Source organism: Triticum dicoccoides, chromosome 7A (assembly GCF_002162155.2).
Source record: "Triticum dicoccoides isolate Atlit2015 ecotype Zavitan chromosome 7A, WEW_v2.0, whole genome shotgun sequence".
In the NCBI taxonomy this organism is placed as follows: Eukaryota; Viridiplantae; Streptophyta; class Magnoliopsida; order Poales; family Poaceae; genus Triticum; species Triticum dicoccoides.
The window spans coordinates 660,439,895-660,458,372 of NC_041392.1; positions in this window are offsets into that span (position 1 = coordinate 660,439,895).

Here is an 18,478-nt window from a genome sequence, read left to right on the forward strand (position 1 = left end):
GTCGTAAAGGGTTACGTCGATGCAAACTTTGACACTAATCCGGATGACTCTGAGTAGTAAACCAGATTCGTATAGTAGAATAGTTATTTGGAATAGCTCCAAGTAGCGCGTGGTAGCTGCATCTACAAGATGACATAGAGATTTGTAAAGCACACATGGATCTGAAAGGTTCAGACTCATTGACTAATAAACCTCTCTCACAAGCAAGATATGAACAAACCCCATGGGTGTTGGATTCATTACAATCACATAGTGATGTGAACTAGATTATTGACTCTAGTGCAAGTGGGAGACTGTTGGAAATATGCCCTAGAGGCAATAATAAAATGGTTATTATTGTATTTCCTTGTTCATGATAATTGTCTATTGTTCATGCTATAATTGTATTATCCAGAAACCGTAATACATGTGTGAATATATAGACCACAACATGTCCCTAGTAAGCCTCTAGTTGACTAGCTTGTTGATCGATAGATGGTCATGGTTTCCTGATCATGGACATTGGATGTCATTGATAACGGGATCACATCGTTAGGAGAATGATGTGATGGACAAGACCCAATCCTAAGCCTAGCACAAGATCGTGTAGTTCGTTTGCTAAAGCTTTTCTAATGTCAAGTATCATTTCCTTAGACCATGAGATTATGCAACTCCCGGATACCATAGGAATGCTTTGGGTGTACCAAACATCACAACATAACTGGGTGGCTATAAAGGTGCACTGCGGGTATCTCCGAAAGTGTCTGTTGGGTTTGCACGAATTGAGACTGGGATTTGTCACTCCGTGTAACGGAGAGGTATCTCTGGGCCCACTCGGTAGGACATCATCATAATGTGCACAATGTGGCCAAGGAGTTGATCACGGGATGATGTGTTACGGAACGAGTAAAGAGACTTGCCGGTAATGAGATTGAATGAGGTATCGGGATACCGACGATCGAATCTCGAGCAAGTATCATACCGATAGACAAAGGGAATTGAATACGGGATTGATTGAATCCTCGACATCGTGGTTCATCCGATGAGATCATCGTCGAACATGTGGTCGGGGATATACCCCGCAGCGTGAACCGGCCGGAAGTATAACCCGGCCGGACTTGGCGGTTTACTTGAGACCCGGCTGAGACTTGGCGATTCACTGGCGACCCGCCCTAACTTGGCGGTTTACAAGCAACCCGCCTGAACATTATGACTCACTGGTAACCCGGCGTGCGGGACAGACGGATGACAAGGCCAAGGCCCAGAAGGCCGGTTTATGCTAATGGTGGGCCGGTTTAAGAGGAAAGGTGTGAGGAATATTTTCCTTACAAGGAGTCAAGACCCGGACTTGTATCCGGTTTGTATTAAGATAGACTAGTCCTAATCCTAATAGGACTCCACATGTAACCCGCCCCTTCAACATATATAAGAAGGGGCAGGGCTCCCCAAAAGGGGACAAGATTCACAAGTTCCACGAGTTGGACAAGTTAGGTTTAGACAATAGCTCTAGAGATAGAGCAATCTTGTAACCGTGATCATCTTCATCAATATCAATGAAGCTGGATGTAGGCTTTTACCTCCACCGTGAGGGGCCGAACCTGGGTAAAACATCGCGTCTCTCGTCCCGCTCAACCCCTCTCAAGCTACCACATAGATGTGTTGGCCTCGCGATTAAGTCCTGACACTAAGGACATCTGCCGTGACAAATCCACGACAGTTGGCGCCCACCGTGGGGCAAGGCGCACGGTGGTGTTGAGTTCTTGGAGGGATTTCTTCAGGGATCAAGAAGCTCGCGATGTGTTAGATGAAAAAGAGCTGGTGCAGAAAGCATCATCGCCGACAAACAACCAGAATGATGTGCGAGATTTGAGATGAAAGAAATTTAGGGTTGCGTTTTTTACAGCCGCCAAAAAGATCATGGCAATCCATCAAGACCGAGAAAAAGTATGGTTTGGATCAGTCGTGGCCTCGGATGTCCATAATGCAAATACCAGGAAAGATTTGCATGAAGGTAAAAGTTTATTGCCGCATGTCGCCGAGGCTGAGCGGATGAAATCACTGGAGTCCTTGTTTTCCTCTGATCGACCAATCAGATACACACGCACATAACGATCGTACTATTCCAACTAGTACTCGATCGGATCGGCCGGTGCAAATTCACATTAAAAGAAGTAAAAGAAAAAGGGAAGCAGTCAGGTCAACCACGACCCGGAAGAGGATAGGGTCGTGGGCACGGACTCCGTTGCTGCTCCGGGCTGGTTCTCGCCTCGCGCCTCTGCCTCCGGTTGTCGTTGCTCCAGGCTGGTTCCTGCGTCGCCGTGCCTCGAGCGGCTGCCTCCGCTTCTCCGCCTGCCTCCGCCTGTGTGGCTCTTCGAACCGGCGCCTCGCTGGCCGGTGCCTCAGCGAGCTCACCTCCTTGCTGCTGCGAGCCGCCCCGGCCGAGGGCAGCCTGTGGACCGCCGCCAGGGCCTCGCCTCGTCGCCACCTTCGCCTTCACCTCCACAGCCGAGGCTTTGCTCCGTTTCAGCTGTGGCCGAGCCGCTGCTGCGGCCTCCACCTTTGCCACGGCCCTGCGCCTCCAGACTGCCCCTACATCCTCAAGTCGCCGAAGTTGCCGCCGCCGATCCGGCCGGCTCCGGCTTCTGCCACCACGGCCGTAGTGCTTCAGCTCACCGCTGGCCTCCACTAGGTCATCGACCAACCATCTGCCAAGGCTTCAAACCGCCAAATCACCGGTGCCCCTCTGCCATGACCATCTCCGCGTGCCGCCTCAAATCATCATCATCTTCGTCACCTCACCTTGGCTCCTCCTTGAGCCACCGCAACATTGCCGCAAGACAGCCCTACTTTAAGTCACCGACCAGCTGTCCCAGTCCTTCACACCCGGTCGCCACCGCAGCCGCCGCCATCTTGTGGCCGAGCGCCTAGCTGTTTCTTATCCGGGCGCATGATTTTTTCCATCTGAATATGGTTCAAGAGAGGACCCGTTCCCTGCAGCTTATGCTAGTCCAAGACAGTTCTGTGTGGTCTTGTTGCGATCGTTTTTGCATCCAAACAGGATTGGGGATAATGCAAGACTATTCAAGGACGGATGTATCATTTCTAGGTGCTGGCAAGGATGTTGATTTGCATTCATCTGTCTGCATTCTGACTGCACCACCGCTACTGCAAGTAAAGGCCTTACAGATCAGTTGATACAGGGAGGTGTTCCAAGCAGACCTCCTAGAATGATTATCAGATTGCTCTGACAGTGTATTTCCTATAGTGCAATTTTTCTTTTTTATGGCTCTAATTCGTGGAAGGAAACATCGTTGTTTTTATGGAGGAATATTCTGCAAAAAAATATCTCAAGGGAAGATGCTTGATCCCCATAAAGTTCAGACTGCGTGATCCTCTGAGAGTATGCAATGCTTGCTACGACAGCCTCGATCCACTCCAGGCCTTATTGATCAGCTACAAACAGTATTGCCATGCAACGTGCTGAACATGGCATCATGGATTGGACAAGTACGAGGAGCTGGTTGAATTTACCTGCTGGATTCTCAATAGAATATGAAATATACAAGGTACTAAAGAGACCAACTACTAGCGCACTACTAGTATATATTATTTCTATAGGTGTTACATCAAACAGAGAAACGAGACTACAAGTCTATGATTGCTGAAATATGGCGTTCCCCTGACAGAACATCAGGTGATATCTTTCCTCTTTATTTTATCAGCATATTAGTTTGTCTGAGAATAATCACTCTGTTATGTGGTATTATTTTGCAGGACCATTATTCATTACAAAGGTGTTGCAAAGGGACGTGCGTCAATATTATTTTTTGCACTAGCGCTTATTTGTGACATGCTTCTCGACGGCCGGTTCACGCGTCCACGCCGGCTTACAACGGGGAGGTTAACTCGCCCGTCCGCACCAGCTTACAACGCTGCGACCAACTCATCTGTCTGATCCCGCGGCCGACTCGTCCGTGGTTGATTTCAGCTTCACCATGGTGATCATCAACTTCACGATGGATAATTTCTGGCCTAACATATCAGGTGAAATCCATCCAGCATATTTTTACAAATTATAAATTGCTTTCTTTAAAGAGCAATTACTCCGGTTTGCAAGTTGTCCCATGCAGGATTCATACCGGTTTATACCACGGTCAAATATGGAGGGTCTCAAGCCAACTCCTCAAGTAGTCTTAAGACTCGGGGGTTACAATGACATGACTCGGGAACTCTGGGTCATTGGAGGGAATGATAACCCGGTTCCGGAGGACACCGCCATATTGATGAAAAATTAAAGGCCGTCAGAAAATTGTCGGTTCAAAATAAAGATTCTGGTTTAAAATCCGGTTCAAGAGACATCTCTCTCCCGCAAAGCTTTGAAACTCTCAAATCCAGTTCAAACATCCGGCTCAAGGACAATCTGTCTCCCACAAAGTTTTGAAGCTTTCAAATCCAGTTTAAAGTTCCGGTTCAAAAAAAATTAATGTCTCGCAAGATTCGACTTCTCAGAAAAATTAAAGGTTGCCAAAGAGAACTTGTTTCCATGATGCGCGGTTCAAACATGGGTATCCCGCCTTATTGGCTTATCATATTATTGATCACATGGGGGCTTCTATTTCATAAAGCAGCGTCCAGTTTACCCCTTGATTCAGCTTATCAAATCTTTATATAACATCACTTGGGGGCTTGGTCGTATCCGAACCATAGCTACACCTCTTGATCGGCACAATGCCACAACATCACTTGGGGGCTTGGTCGTATCCGAACTATAGTCACACCTCTTGATCGTCTCAAAGCCAAATCAATCCGGGGCCAAAGAGAGTGTTGTAAAACAACAACTCGAACATAGGCACCCACTGAGCACAGCTCAAAACGTTACTTGGGGATTCTTTTCTATCGCAAGGAACTTAGAATCTACACTTGTAATGGGCTATCAAGCCATGGCTTGGAAGCCTGGTGTATACACCTAAAACCCCGAGTTAACCTGCCTCTTTAAGTAAGTTACTCCGCCTAGGTAAACCTGGTATGACCCTTCAAACTTTGACAAGTTACTCTAAAATACAGACCCTGAACTTGTCAAGTTAAAACGATGATTAGTTAAGGATTGAGGACCATCTTAAAAGGCTTTGCAAAAATGGTTTAACTCAGTCACCTGGCAGCCCATGAAAAGCCTCAAATTTGGGGCCTGACAGCCCGTGAAAAGCCTCGACTACAATGGTTTTTATTTGCCTTTTGCTAAGTTTTTCTTTTCATAAGATTTGTGATGTTTTTGACCCGGTGTTTATCAACCCGGTTAGGATGTCAACTTTAAGTTGTCAGTACAAGTTACAATCCGGAGATTATTAACCTGGCCTGGTTTCGACTACAAGTCGCCAGCATCGAATATGGATAATCCGGTGTTTATCACAACCCGGTACGGTTTTATCATAAATCGACACAATATGGAAGGAGTTATTAGTACTCAAGATTGGGGTTATCACCCTTACTACAGAAAGTTGGTAAAACCAGCAATGTGATTCAATGTCACAGGTATGATATATTTCATATTTGATTATTCTTAAGTGCAACCTTGGTTATAAACCCGGGTTATATGTTGGGCATTATGACCCGTCCGGCGGTAAACCGCCAGGACACTTTAAACTTGTTGTATACAGAAACAAGTTGAATAAATCATGATTATAAATCACTGGCGTTTATTAACCCGGCCTGGAATTCGACTATAAGTCGCTAGTATGATGATAAATTATCAAGTGTTTATTAAATAGGTCTGGCTTTGGACTATAAGCCGTCAGTATATATATTTGGATTGTGCCATTGGAATCATGCGCTTATAAATCACTGAGTATGTTATTCAAATCTTTAAATAGCCAACATGGCTGGATTTTTTATTATGGTTATCAACAGATGAGGTATTCAAAGTCGCTTTGGAGCAATGGCTATTATTTTATCAACGGATATGGTTTATTCTACAATGGAAGGAATAGTCCCGAGTCGCTGCAGGCTTACGACCCGACACTTGGGGCTACATTATTCAAATTGAGATTACATGCAAGTCTCATGTTGCTGCAAGCATGCACCATAACACTTGGGGGCTAATGCAAAGTCATTTTTACTAGTCTTATTGAAGACCCGACTCATCATATTATAATGAGCCGGCCCTTGGGGGCTACCAATTGCTCCTGTCAACAATTCAAGGCACACAAGTTTTCGTCCATAATATTGAAGGATCCATTGCTCAGTTGGTGAAGCACAAAGATCTTAACCTTGTGGACGTGGGTTCAAGCCCTACGTTGGAAGCTACATTATAAGATGTTATTTTCATTGAAGTATATATCAAGTCCCAGTTCAGTATTATCTTACTAAGCCGGCCCTTGGGGGCTACACATCACCGCTCAAGTCTACATGATTATATTTACAAAGTCCCTGCTCATTATTGCATAATGACCCGGCCCTTGGGGGATACACTAATTGAAGTTTTTATAAGCAATTACAAGTCCCAGGTTGCTGCAAGCATGACAACCCGGTACTTGGGGGCTACATAATATGGAGTATTCAGTTTTTACTAGTGACTGGGATGAACAACATGGATTTCTTCAAAATTGGCAGTATTTATATTGAAGCAAGTCTTAAGCGATCACTTTGTTCTGCTCAAGACTTGGGGGCTACAGGTATTATATTATTATCGAAGAAATATTTTCAAATTCTCTATTTGAGCAAACCGGATTAACCTGGCGTCACCAATCATTATGACCCTGTGGCTGCAACCCGGTGTCATCAATAATCATGAACCGACGTTGGCAACAATCATGAACCGGCGTTCGCAACAATCATGACCCGGAATTATCAGTTTTTATAACCCAACAATGGTGGTAATCATAAATCGGCAAGTTCTACATCTTCAAGCCAGCTGAATATCAGTTGAATATTTGAAGACCAATATTTTTGTCAAATCAGAGCATTGAAGGACGATTCAAATGGATTCTTTATTTACAAAATATCTTCTGCAAGCAAATTGATTATGAAGCTGGTCTATTGACTCAGATTTTCTAGAAGGAGGAAATAACAAGGATTTAAGGATGATCAGGTGCCGGTTTACAAGAATTTTTAACCTGGAGTACAACTTGTCAAAGTTGTTCTTGTGTTTGTTTACGGGATCAGTTTACCATGGATAAATCCAAGCTAAATTGGGGGCTAATGTCGGGGATATACCCCGCAGCGTAAACTAGCCGGAAGTATAACCCGGCTGGACTTGGCGGTTTACTTGAGACCCGGCTAAGACTTGGCGATTCACTGGCGACCCGCCCTAACTTGGCGGTTTACAAGCAACCCGCCTGAACATTATGACTCACTGGTAACTCGGCGGGCGGGACAGACGGATGACAAGGCCCAAGGCCCAGAAGGCCGGTTTATGCTAATGGTGGGCCGGTTTAAGAGGAAAGGTGTGAGGAATATTTTCCTTACAAGGAGTCAAGACCCGGACATGTATCCGGTTTGTATTAAGATAGACTAGTCCTAATCCTAATAGGACTCCACATGTAACCCGCCCCTTCAACATATATAAGGAGGGGCAGGGCTCCCCAAAAGGGGACAAGATTCACAAGTTCCACGAGTTGGACAAGTTAGGTTTAGACAATAGCTCTCGAGATAGAGCAATCTTGTAACCGTGATCATCATCATCAATATCAATGAAGCAGGATGTAGGCTTTTACCTCCACCATGAGGGGCCGATCCTGGGTAAAACATCGCGTCTCTCATCCCGCTCAACCCCTCTCAAGCTACCACATAGATGCATTGGCCTCGCGACTAAGTCCTGACACTAAGGGCATCTGCCGTGACAAATCCACGACAGGAGCCAACATGGGTATCCAGATCCCGCTGTTGGTTATTGGCCGGAGAGTTGTCCCGGTCATGTCTGCATGGTTCCCGAACCCGTAGGGTCTACACACTTAAGGTTCGGTGACGCTAGGGTTGTACAGATATTAGTATGCGGTAAACCGTAAGTTGTTCGGAGTCCCGGATGAGATCCCGAACGTCACGAGGAGTTCCGGAATGGTTTGGAGGTAAAGATTTGTATATAGGAAGTCCAGTTTCGGCCACCGGGAAAGTTTCGGGGTCATCGGTATTGTACCGGGACCACCGGAAGGGTCCCGGGGGTCCACCGGGTGTGGCCACCTATCCCGGAGGGCCCCATAGGCTGAAGGGACGTGGGAACCAGCCCCTAGTGGGCTGGTGCGCCCCCCTTGGGCCTCCCATGTGCCTAGGGTTGGAAACCCTAAGGGGTGGGGGCGCCTCCACTTGGCTTGGAGGCCAAGCCACCCCTAGGGCTGCCGCCCCCTCCCTAGATGGGATCTACAAGGGGCCGGCCCCCCTAGGCCCCTATATATAGTGCAGGGGAGGGAGGGCAGCCGCACCTGAAGCCCTGGAGCCTCCCTCCCTCCCGTGAAACCTCTTCCTCCCCGCTTGTGCTTGGCGAAGCCCTGCCGGGATCCCGCTACTTCCACCACCACGCCGTCGTGCTGCTGGATCTCCATCAACCTCTCCTTCCCTTGCTGGATCAAGAAGGAGGAGACGTCTCTCCCAACCGTACATGTGTTGAATGCGGAGGTGTCGTCCGTTCGGCCCTAGGATCATCGGTGATTTGGATCACAATGAGTACGACTCCATCAACCCCGTTCACTTGAACGCTTCCGCTTAGCGATCTTCAAGGGTATGAAGATGCACTCCCTCTCTCTCGTTGCTAGTATCTCCAAGATTGATCTTTGTGACACGTAGGAAAATTTTGAATTTCTGGTGCGATCCCCAACACCTCCCTGGTTATAACATATCTCCCCTTTGCCTGAAAGTCAAAGAAAGTAGGAGCAGGGACAGCGACGTGATAGGTTTGTCGTCTGCCAAAGATTAGTCGGTACTGGAGGAACTGATCGTTCCTCTCAACAAACTGATGACGAACCATAGCATCATAATCTAGATAAGAAGGAGGCAACTCAATATCATTGATGTCTACTACATAACCTTCTTCTTGTAGACGTTGTTGGGCCTCCAAGTGCAGATGTTTGTAGGACAGTAGCAAATTTCCCTCAAGTGGATGACTTAAGGTTTATCAATCCGTGGGAGGCGTAGGATGAAGATGGTCTCTCTCAAGCAACCCTGCAACCAAATAACAAAGAGTCTCTTGTGTCCCCAACACACCCAATACAATGGTAAATTGTATAGGTGCACTAGTTCGGCGAAGAGATGGTGATACAAGTGCAATATGGATGGTAGATATAGGTTTTTGTAATCTGAAAATATAAAATCAGCAATGTAACTAATGATAAAACTAAGCACAAACGGTATTGCAATGATAGGAAACAAGGCCTAGGGTTCATAATTTCACTAGTGCAAGTTCTCTCAACAATAATAACATAATTGGATCACATAACTATCCCTCAACATGCAACAAAAAGTCACTCCAAAGTCACTAATAGCGGAGAACAAACGAAGAGATTATGGTAGGGTACGAAACCACCTCAAAGTTATTATTTTCGATCAATCTATTGGGCTATTCCTATAAGTGTCACAAACAGCCCTAGAGTTCGTAGTAAAATAATACCTTAAAATACAAATCAACCAAAACCCTAATGTCACCTAGATACTCCAATGTCACCTCAAGTATCCATGGGTATGATTATACGATATGCATCACACAATCTTAGATTCATCTATTCAACCAACACATAAAACCTCAAAGAGTGCCCCAAAGTTTCTACCGGACAGTCAAGACAAAAACATGTGCCAACCCCTATGCATAGGTTCATGGGCGGAACCCGCAAGTTGATCACCAAAACATACATCAAGTGAATCACTTGATATCCCATTGTCACCACAGATACGCACGGCAAGACATACATCAAGTGTTCTCAAATCATTAAAGACTCAATCCAATAAGATAACTTCAAAGGGAAAACTCAATATATTACAAGATAGTAGAGGGGAAAAACATCATAAGATCCAACTATTGTAGCAAAGCTCGCGATACATCAAGATCGTATCACCTCAAGAACACGAGAGAGAGAGAGAGAGAGATCAAACACATAGCTACTGGTACATACCCTCAGCCCCGAGGGTGGACTACTCCCTCCTCGTCATGGAGAGCGCCGAGATGATGAAGATGGCCACCGGTGAGGGATCCCTCCTCCGGCAGGGTGCCGGAACAGTGTCCCGTTTGGTTTTTGGTGGCTACGGAGGCTTCTGGCGGCGGAACTCCCGATCTATTATGCTCCCCGATGGTTTTAGCGTATATGGAGATATATAGGCGAAAGAAGTCAGTAAGGGGAGCCACGAGGGCCCCACGAGGGTGGAGGGCGCGCCCAGGGGGGTGGGCGCGCCCCCCTGCCTCATGCTCTCCTCGTTGATCCCCTGGCGTGCACTCCAAGTCTCCCATATTGCTTTCTTTCCAAAAATAACTTTTCCGAAGGTTTCATTCCGTTTGGACTCTGTTTGATATTCCTTTTTTACGAAACACTGAAACAAGGGGAAAACAGAAACTGGCACTGGGCTCTGGGTCAATAGGTTAGTCCCAAAAGTAATATAAAAGTGCATAATAAAGCCCATAAACATCCAAGATGGATAATATAATAGCATGGAACAATCAAAAATTATAGATTGGAGACGTATCAGCATACCCAAGCTTGATTCCTGCTCGTCCTCGAGTAGGTAAATGATAAAAACAGAATTTTTGATGTGGAATGCTTCTTAGCATTGTTCAAGATATCTTCTGATATGCCGATAAATCGGCCGATTTATCGCTTACCGGTGTTAGACCGATAGGATAAATCGGTCGATAAAGTAGCCGATATGGCGATAAATCGGCCGATATGCCGATAAACTGGCCGCTTTACCCCTTATCATGGGTCGACCGATAAGTTCCCGATAAGCGATATCCCCAACGTTGCTTCTTAGCATAATTCTCAATGTAAATCTTTTTATTGTGGCATGAATATTTATATTCGAAAGATTCACGATAAAAGTTTGATGTTGACATAAAAACAATAATACTTCAAACATGCTAACCAAGCAATTATATCTTATCAAAATAACATAGCCAAAGAAAGCTTATCCCTACAAAATCATATAGTTAGGCCATGTTTCAATATTGTCACACAAACGTTCTCATCATGCATAAACCCGATGACAAGCCGGGCAATTGGTTCATACTTTTAACGCGCTTCAGCCTTTTCAACTCTTACGCAATACATGAGCGCAAGCCATGGATATAGCACTATGGGTGGAGTAAAGTATAATGATGGGGGTTATGAGAGAAGACAAAAAGGTAGAAAGTCTCACATCGACGCGGCTAATCAATAGGCTATGGAGATGCCCATCAATTGATGTCAATGAGAGGAGTAGGGATTGCCATGCAACGGATGCACTAGAGCTATAAATGTCCGAAAGCTCAACAAAGGAAACTAAGTGGGTGTGCATCCAACTTGCTTGCTCACGAAGACCTAGGGCATTTTGGGGAAGCCCATTATTGGAATATACAAGCCAAGTTCTATAATGAAAATGCTGTAGGGGAACGTTGCAGAAAACAAAAAAATTTCCTACGTTTCACCAAGATCAATCTATGGAGTCAACTAGCAACGAGAGGAGAGTGCATCTACATACCCTTGTAGATCGCGTGCGGAAGCGTTCAAGAGAACGGGGATGATGGAGTCGTACTTGCCGTGATCCAAATCACCGATGACCAAGTGCCGAACGGACGGCACCTCCATGTTCAACACACGTACGGAGCAGATGACGTCTCCTCCTTCTTGATCCAGCAATGGGGAAGGAGAGGTTGATGAAGATCCAGCAGCACGACGGCGTGGTGGTGGATGCAGCAGTGATCGCAGCAGGGCTTCGCCGAGCTTCTATGAGAGGGAGAGGTGTAGCAAGGGAGAGGGAGGCGCCAAGGCTTGATGTGCGGCTGCCCTCCCTTCCCCCTTTATATAGGCCCCCTAGGGGGGTGCGCCAGCCCTAGGAGATGGGATCTCCTAGGGGGGGCGGCCAAGGGGGTGGAGTAGCCCCCAAGGCAAGTGGAGGCGCCCCCTCCCCTAGGGTTCCCAACCCTAGGCGCATGGGGGGCCCAAGGGGGGGGTGTACCAGCCCACTATGGGCTGGTTCCCCTCCCCACTTCAGCCCATGGGGCCCTCCGGGATGGGTGGCCCCACCCGATGGACCCCCGGGACCCATCCGGTGGTCCCGGTACAATACCGGTGACCCCGAAACTTTCCCGATGGCCGAAACTACACTTCCTATATATAATTCTTCACCTCCGGACAATTCCGGAACTCCTCGTGACGTCCAGGATCTCATCCGGGTCTTCGAACAACTTTCAGATTACTGCATACTCATATCTATACAACCCTAGCGTCACCGAACCTTAAGTGTGTAGACCCTACGGGTTCGGGAGACAAACAGACATGACCGAAACGACTCTCCGATCAATAACCAACAGCGGGATCTGGATACCCATGTTGGCTCCCACATGCTCCTCGATGATCTCATCGAATGAACCACGATGTCGAGGACCTAATCAATCCCATACTCAATTCCCTTTGTCAATCGATATGTTACTTGCCCGAGACTCGATCGTCGGTATCCCAATACCTTGTTCAGTCTCGTTACCGGCAAGTTACTTTACTCGTACCGTAATGCATGATCCCGTGATCAACCACTTGATCACATTGAGCTCATTATGATGATGCATTACCGAGTGGGCCCAGAGATACCTCTCCGTCATACGGAGTGACAAATCCCAGTCTCGATTCGTGCCAACCCAACAGACACTTTCGGAGATACCTTTAATGTACCTTTATAGTCACCCAGTTATGTTGTGACGTTTGGCACACCCAAGGCACTCCTACGGTATCCGGGAGTTGCACAATCTCATGCTCTAAGGAAATGATACTTGACATCCAGAAAAGCTACAGCAAACGAACTACATGACCTTTGTGCTAGACTTAGGTTTGGGTCTTGTCCATCACATCATTCTCCTAATGATGTGATCCCGTTATCAATGACATCCCCATGTCCATAGCCAGGAAACCATGACTATCTGTTGATCAACGAGCTAGTCAACTAGAGGCTCACTAGGGACACATTGTGGTCTATGTATTCACACATGTATTACGATTTCCGGATAATACAATTATAGCATGAATAATAGACAATTATCATGAACAAGGAAATATAATAATCATTTTATTATTGCCTCTAGGGAATATTTCCAACAATCTCCCACTTGCACTAGAGTCAATCATCTAGTTACATTGTGATGAATCGAAGACCCATGGAATTCTGGTGTTGATCATGTTTTGCTCTAGGGAGAGGTTTAGTCAACGGATCTTCTACATTCAGGTCCGTATGTACTTTAAGTCTCTATGTCTCCATTTTGAACACTTTCATGAATGGAGTTGAAGCGACGCTTGATATGCCTGGTCTTCCTATGAAACCTGGGCTCCTTGGCAAGGGCAATAGCTCCAGTGTTTTAATAGAAGAGAGTCATCGGGCCCGACGCATTGGGTATGACTCCTAGGTCGGTAATGAACTCCTTCAGCCAGACTGCTTCGTGTTCTGCCTCCGAGGCTGCCATGTACTCCGCTTCACATGTAGATCCCGCCACAATGCTTTGCTTGCAACTGCACCAGCTTACTGCCCCACCATTCAAAATATACACGTATCCGGTTTGTGACTTAGAGTCATCCAGATCTGTGTCGAAGCTAGCATCGACGTAACCCTTTACGATGAGCTCTTCGTCACCTCCATAAACGAGAAACATTTCCTTAGTCCTTTTCAGGTACTTCAGGATATTCTTGACCGCTGTCTAGTGTTCCATGCCGGGATTACTTTGGTACCTTCCTACCAAACTTACGGCAAGGTTTACATCAGGTCTGGTACACAACATAGCATACATGATAGACCCTATGGCCGAGGCATAGGGGACGACACTCATCTTTTCTCTATCTCCTGCCGTGGTCGGACATTGAGCCATGCTCAATCTTGTACCTTGCAATACAGGCAAGAACCCCTTCTTTGACTGATCCATTTTGAACTTCTTCAAAATCTTGTCAAGGTACGTACTCTGTGAAAGACCAATGAGGCGTCTCGATCTATCTCTATAGATCTTGATGCCTAATATATAAGCAGCTTCTCCAAGGTCCTTCATTGAAAAACACTTGTTCAAATAGGCCTTTATGCTTTCCAAGAATTCTATGTCATTTCCCATCAACAGTATGTCATCCACATACAATATGAGAAATGGTACAGAGCTTCCACTCACTTTCTTGTAAATGCAGGCTTCTCCATAAGTCTGCATAAACCCAAACGCTTTGATCATCTCATCAAAGCGAATGTTCCAACTCCGAGATGCTTGCACCAGCCCATAAATCGAGCGTTGGAGCTTGCACACCTTGTCAGCATTCTTAGGATCGACAAAACCTTCCGGCTGCATCATATACAATTCTTCCTTAAGGAAACCATTAAGGAATGCCGTTTTGACGTCCATTTTCCATATCTCATAATCATAGAATGCGGCAATTGCTAACATGATTCGGACGGACTTTAGCTTTGTTACGGGTGAGAAAGCCTCATCGTAGTCAACCCCTTGAACTTGTCGATAACCCTTAGCGACAAGGCGAGCTTTATAGATGGTCACATTACCATCCGCGTCTGTCTTCTTCTTAAAGATCCATTTATTTTCTATGGCTAGCCGCTCAACGGGCAAGTTAGTCAAAGTCCATACTTCGTTTTCATACATGGATCCTATCTCGGATTTCATGGCTTCCAGCCATTTGTCGGAATCCGGGCCCGCCATCGCTTCTTCATAGTTCGAAGGTTCACCGTTGTCTAACAACATGATTTCCAAGACAGGGTTGCCGTACCACTCTGGTGCAGAACGTGTCCTTGTGGACCTACGAAGTTCAGTAGCAACTTGATCTGAAGTTTCATGATCATCATCATTAACTTCCTCTCTAGTCGGTGCAGGCACCTCAGGAACGTTTTCTTGAGTTGCGCCACTTTCCGGTTCAAGAGGTAATACTTCATCAAGTTCTACTTTCCTCCCACTTACTTCTTTCGAGAGAAACTCTTTCTCTAGAAAGGATCCATTCTTGGCAACAAAGATCTTGCCTTCGGATCTAAGGTAGAAGGTATACCCAATACTTTCTTTAGAGTATCCTATGAAGACGCATTTTTCCGACTTGGGTTCGAGCTTTTCAGGTTGAAGTTTCTTGACATAAGAATCGCATCCCCAAACTTTTAGAAACGACAGCTTAGGTTTCTTCCCAAACCATAATTCATACGTTGTCGTCTCAATGGATTTCGATGGAGCCCTATTTAAAGTGAATGCGGCAGTCTCTAAAGCATTGCCCCAAAATGATAGCGGTAAATCGGTAAGAGACATCATAGATCGCACCATATCTAATAGAGTGCGATTACGACATTCAGACACACCATTACGCTGAGGTGTTCCAGGCGGCGTGAGTTGTGAAACTATTCCACATTTTCTTAAGTGTGTGCCAAATTCGTGACTCAAGTATTCTCCCCCACGATCTGATCGCAAGAACTTGATTTTCCTGTCACGTTGATTCTCAACCTCACTCTGAAATTCCTTGAACTTTTCAAAGGTCTCAGACTTGTGTTTCATTAAATAGACATACCCATATCTACTCAAGTCATCAGTGGTTTGAGAACATAACGATAGCCACCACGAGCCTCAACACTCATTGGACCGCACACATCAGTATGTATGATTTCCAATAAGTTGGTTGCTCGCTCCATTGTTCCTGAGAACGGAGTCTTGGTCATTTTACCCATGAGGCATGGTTCGCACGTGTCAAATGATTTGTAATCAAGAGACTCTAAAAGTCCATCTGCATGGAGCTTCTTCATGCGTTTGACACCTATGTGACCAAGGCGGCAGTGCCACAAGTATGTGGGACTATCATTATCAACCTTACATCTTTTGGTATTCACACTATGAATATGTGTAGCATTACGCTCGAGATTCATTAAGAATAAACCATTCACCATCGGAGCATGACCATAAAACATATCTCTCATATAAATAGAACAACCATTATTCTTGGATTTAAATGAGTAGCAATCTCGAATTAAACGAGATCCTGATACAATGTTCATGATCAAAGCTGGCACTAAATAACAATTATTGAGGTTTAAAACTAATCACATAGGTAAATGTAGAGGTACCGTGCCGACGGCGATCACAAAGCTCTTGTAGCTCGGTGGAAGCGACTGAAGGATTCTGTCAATGACTGCGTCATCCGGGAGATTAACTCCCAGCCGAGTCAAGCAGTTATGTAACCCAGACATAGTGAGTATGTGGTCACTGACAGAACTGTTTTCCTACATCTTACAGCTGAAGAACTTATCGGAGACTTCATATCTCTCGACCCGGGCATGACCTTGAAAAACCATTTTCAGCTCTCACTGGTAGAAAAAGGGCCTATAGTCCCGGTTCATAAGGGCCTTTAGTCCCGGTTCAGGAACCGGGACTAAAGTGTCGGTACTAATACCTCCCCCCTTTAGTCCCGGTTCAATCCAGAACCGGGACTAAAGGCCCTCCACGTGGGCAGTGCGCAGAGCCCAGTCAGGAGACCCTTTGGTCCCGGTTGGTGGCACCAACCGGGACCAATAGGCATCCACGCGCCAGCACTTCTGTGGCTGGGGTTTTTGTGTTTTTTTTGAAAGGGGGGGGGTTGGGGGTTTTGGGGGGTTAATTTAGGTGTTTCATATATTGTGTTAGCTAGTTATAATTAATAGAGAGAAGTGTCCTCTGTTATGTCCGTGCTTGGTCGACGCTACGTACTATACATACGTATATAGAGAGGACTAGACACGCTAGCTAGCTAGTAAGCAAACGAAGGAAACAGAAGATCGTCATGAACATATATGCATATATACAAAGAGAAGTGATATCGACCACCTCTCCTTCTCCGAGAGATTGGTCGAACAACAAGTTCTCGTATATCTATCTGACACTACCGGCTACATATATACAATAATTATCTCTTACAAATATAATCATACGGACTCAGGGTCCACATAGAATTCTCCGTCTTCAGGGATCACGTGGTCAAGAAAGAATGCCGCCAATTCCTGTTGAATTGCTCGCATGCGAGCTGGTGCTAGGAGTTCATCCCGCTTCCGAAACATCTAATTTGAAGAAGGGGGTCAATACATATATATATAAATGAATGAAACTCAACACAAATGATGGTAATAAAATAAAATTGTGTATGTTGTTATTTACGTACTTCATATTGTTCGTTAGAGTACCCGCCCCGCTCACAGGTCGTGTGGCGGATGGACTCGCAGATGTAGTATCCACAAAAATCATTCCCTTGTTCCTGCCACAACCACTTTACAAGAAATGGAGGTCAATCAAACTGATAAGAAAGAATGCTAAATGGTATGGATGAAACTAGCGCTTGAATTACTAGGAGATGCGCGGAACATGATACTATAGTACTTGCTTTCGGGTGTCTAAATTCTAGCTCCTTCGGCAGTCCCGGAACTGTTTTGGTGAATTTTCTCCAAACCCTGCCGGACAAAGAAAACAATTACTTGATATCAGGAAATGAACAAAGTTGCTGATATGGTGGATAATGATCGATTTAACTTACTTCTTGAGGATTTCAGTCATGTCCGCATACTCCTTGGGATCTTTTCGTTTAGAGTCCAAGACGGTTACTACTCCCTGCTCAAGCTTAGTCTCTAGGAGAATAAAGTGGAAACTGCACACACATGCATAACTCATGAATTACATTACTATAACCTTGACTAATATATAAGGGAAACCGAATACGCACAAGACAGTAACACTCACCTGAAGTTGTAAGGAAAGAGTATTATATCTTTGTTTTGATTTATTACGAACGATCGTAGCAAGCTGGCCTGGGTAGCTGCGGCATGAAGTTTAACCTGAGTTGCATCTATGAGATATGTGTTAATGAACCCAATATCACCGACTTGTCTTTTCTTCAATTCGGCGATCTTCAATCTGCATAATATAGTGAGGATGATTATAAATACATGCAATGAAAGAGCTAAGCTATATAGAGAAACTTAATGACAGAAGTAGTACTACTTACAGACAGTAGCTGGCGACCGTTGTTTTGTCGAGGGCCAATTGATTGAAAAATTGATAGAACTCCTCAAATGGAACAGGCAACAGATCAATTCCAATGAGGTCATGCTCCTTTTTAACTTTCACATACAAAGTACTCCTCCCCCCAGAGTCTCTGCAGATTTTCAAGTACCAATCATGCAATCTTCGCATCATCGTTGATAGAGATCTTTCATCTTTGACGAGAGGCTTCCCGTATTCGTATCTTTGTATCTGCACCTCCATGGGTTCATAATGTACTTCGTCGGGCAGGTAATCTGCAAGATTGCTATAACCGGGCACCATCCTCGGATCATTATCGACGTTGTGGCTAGGCACCTTGAGCGGGGG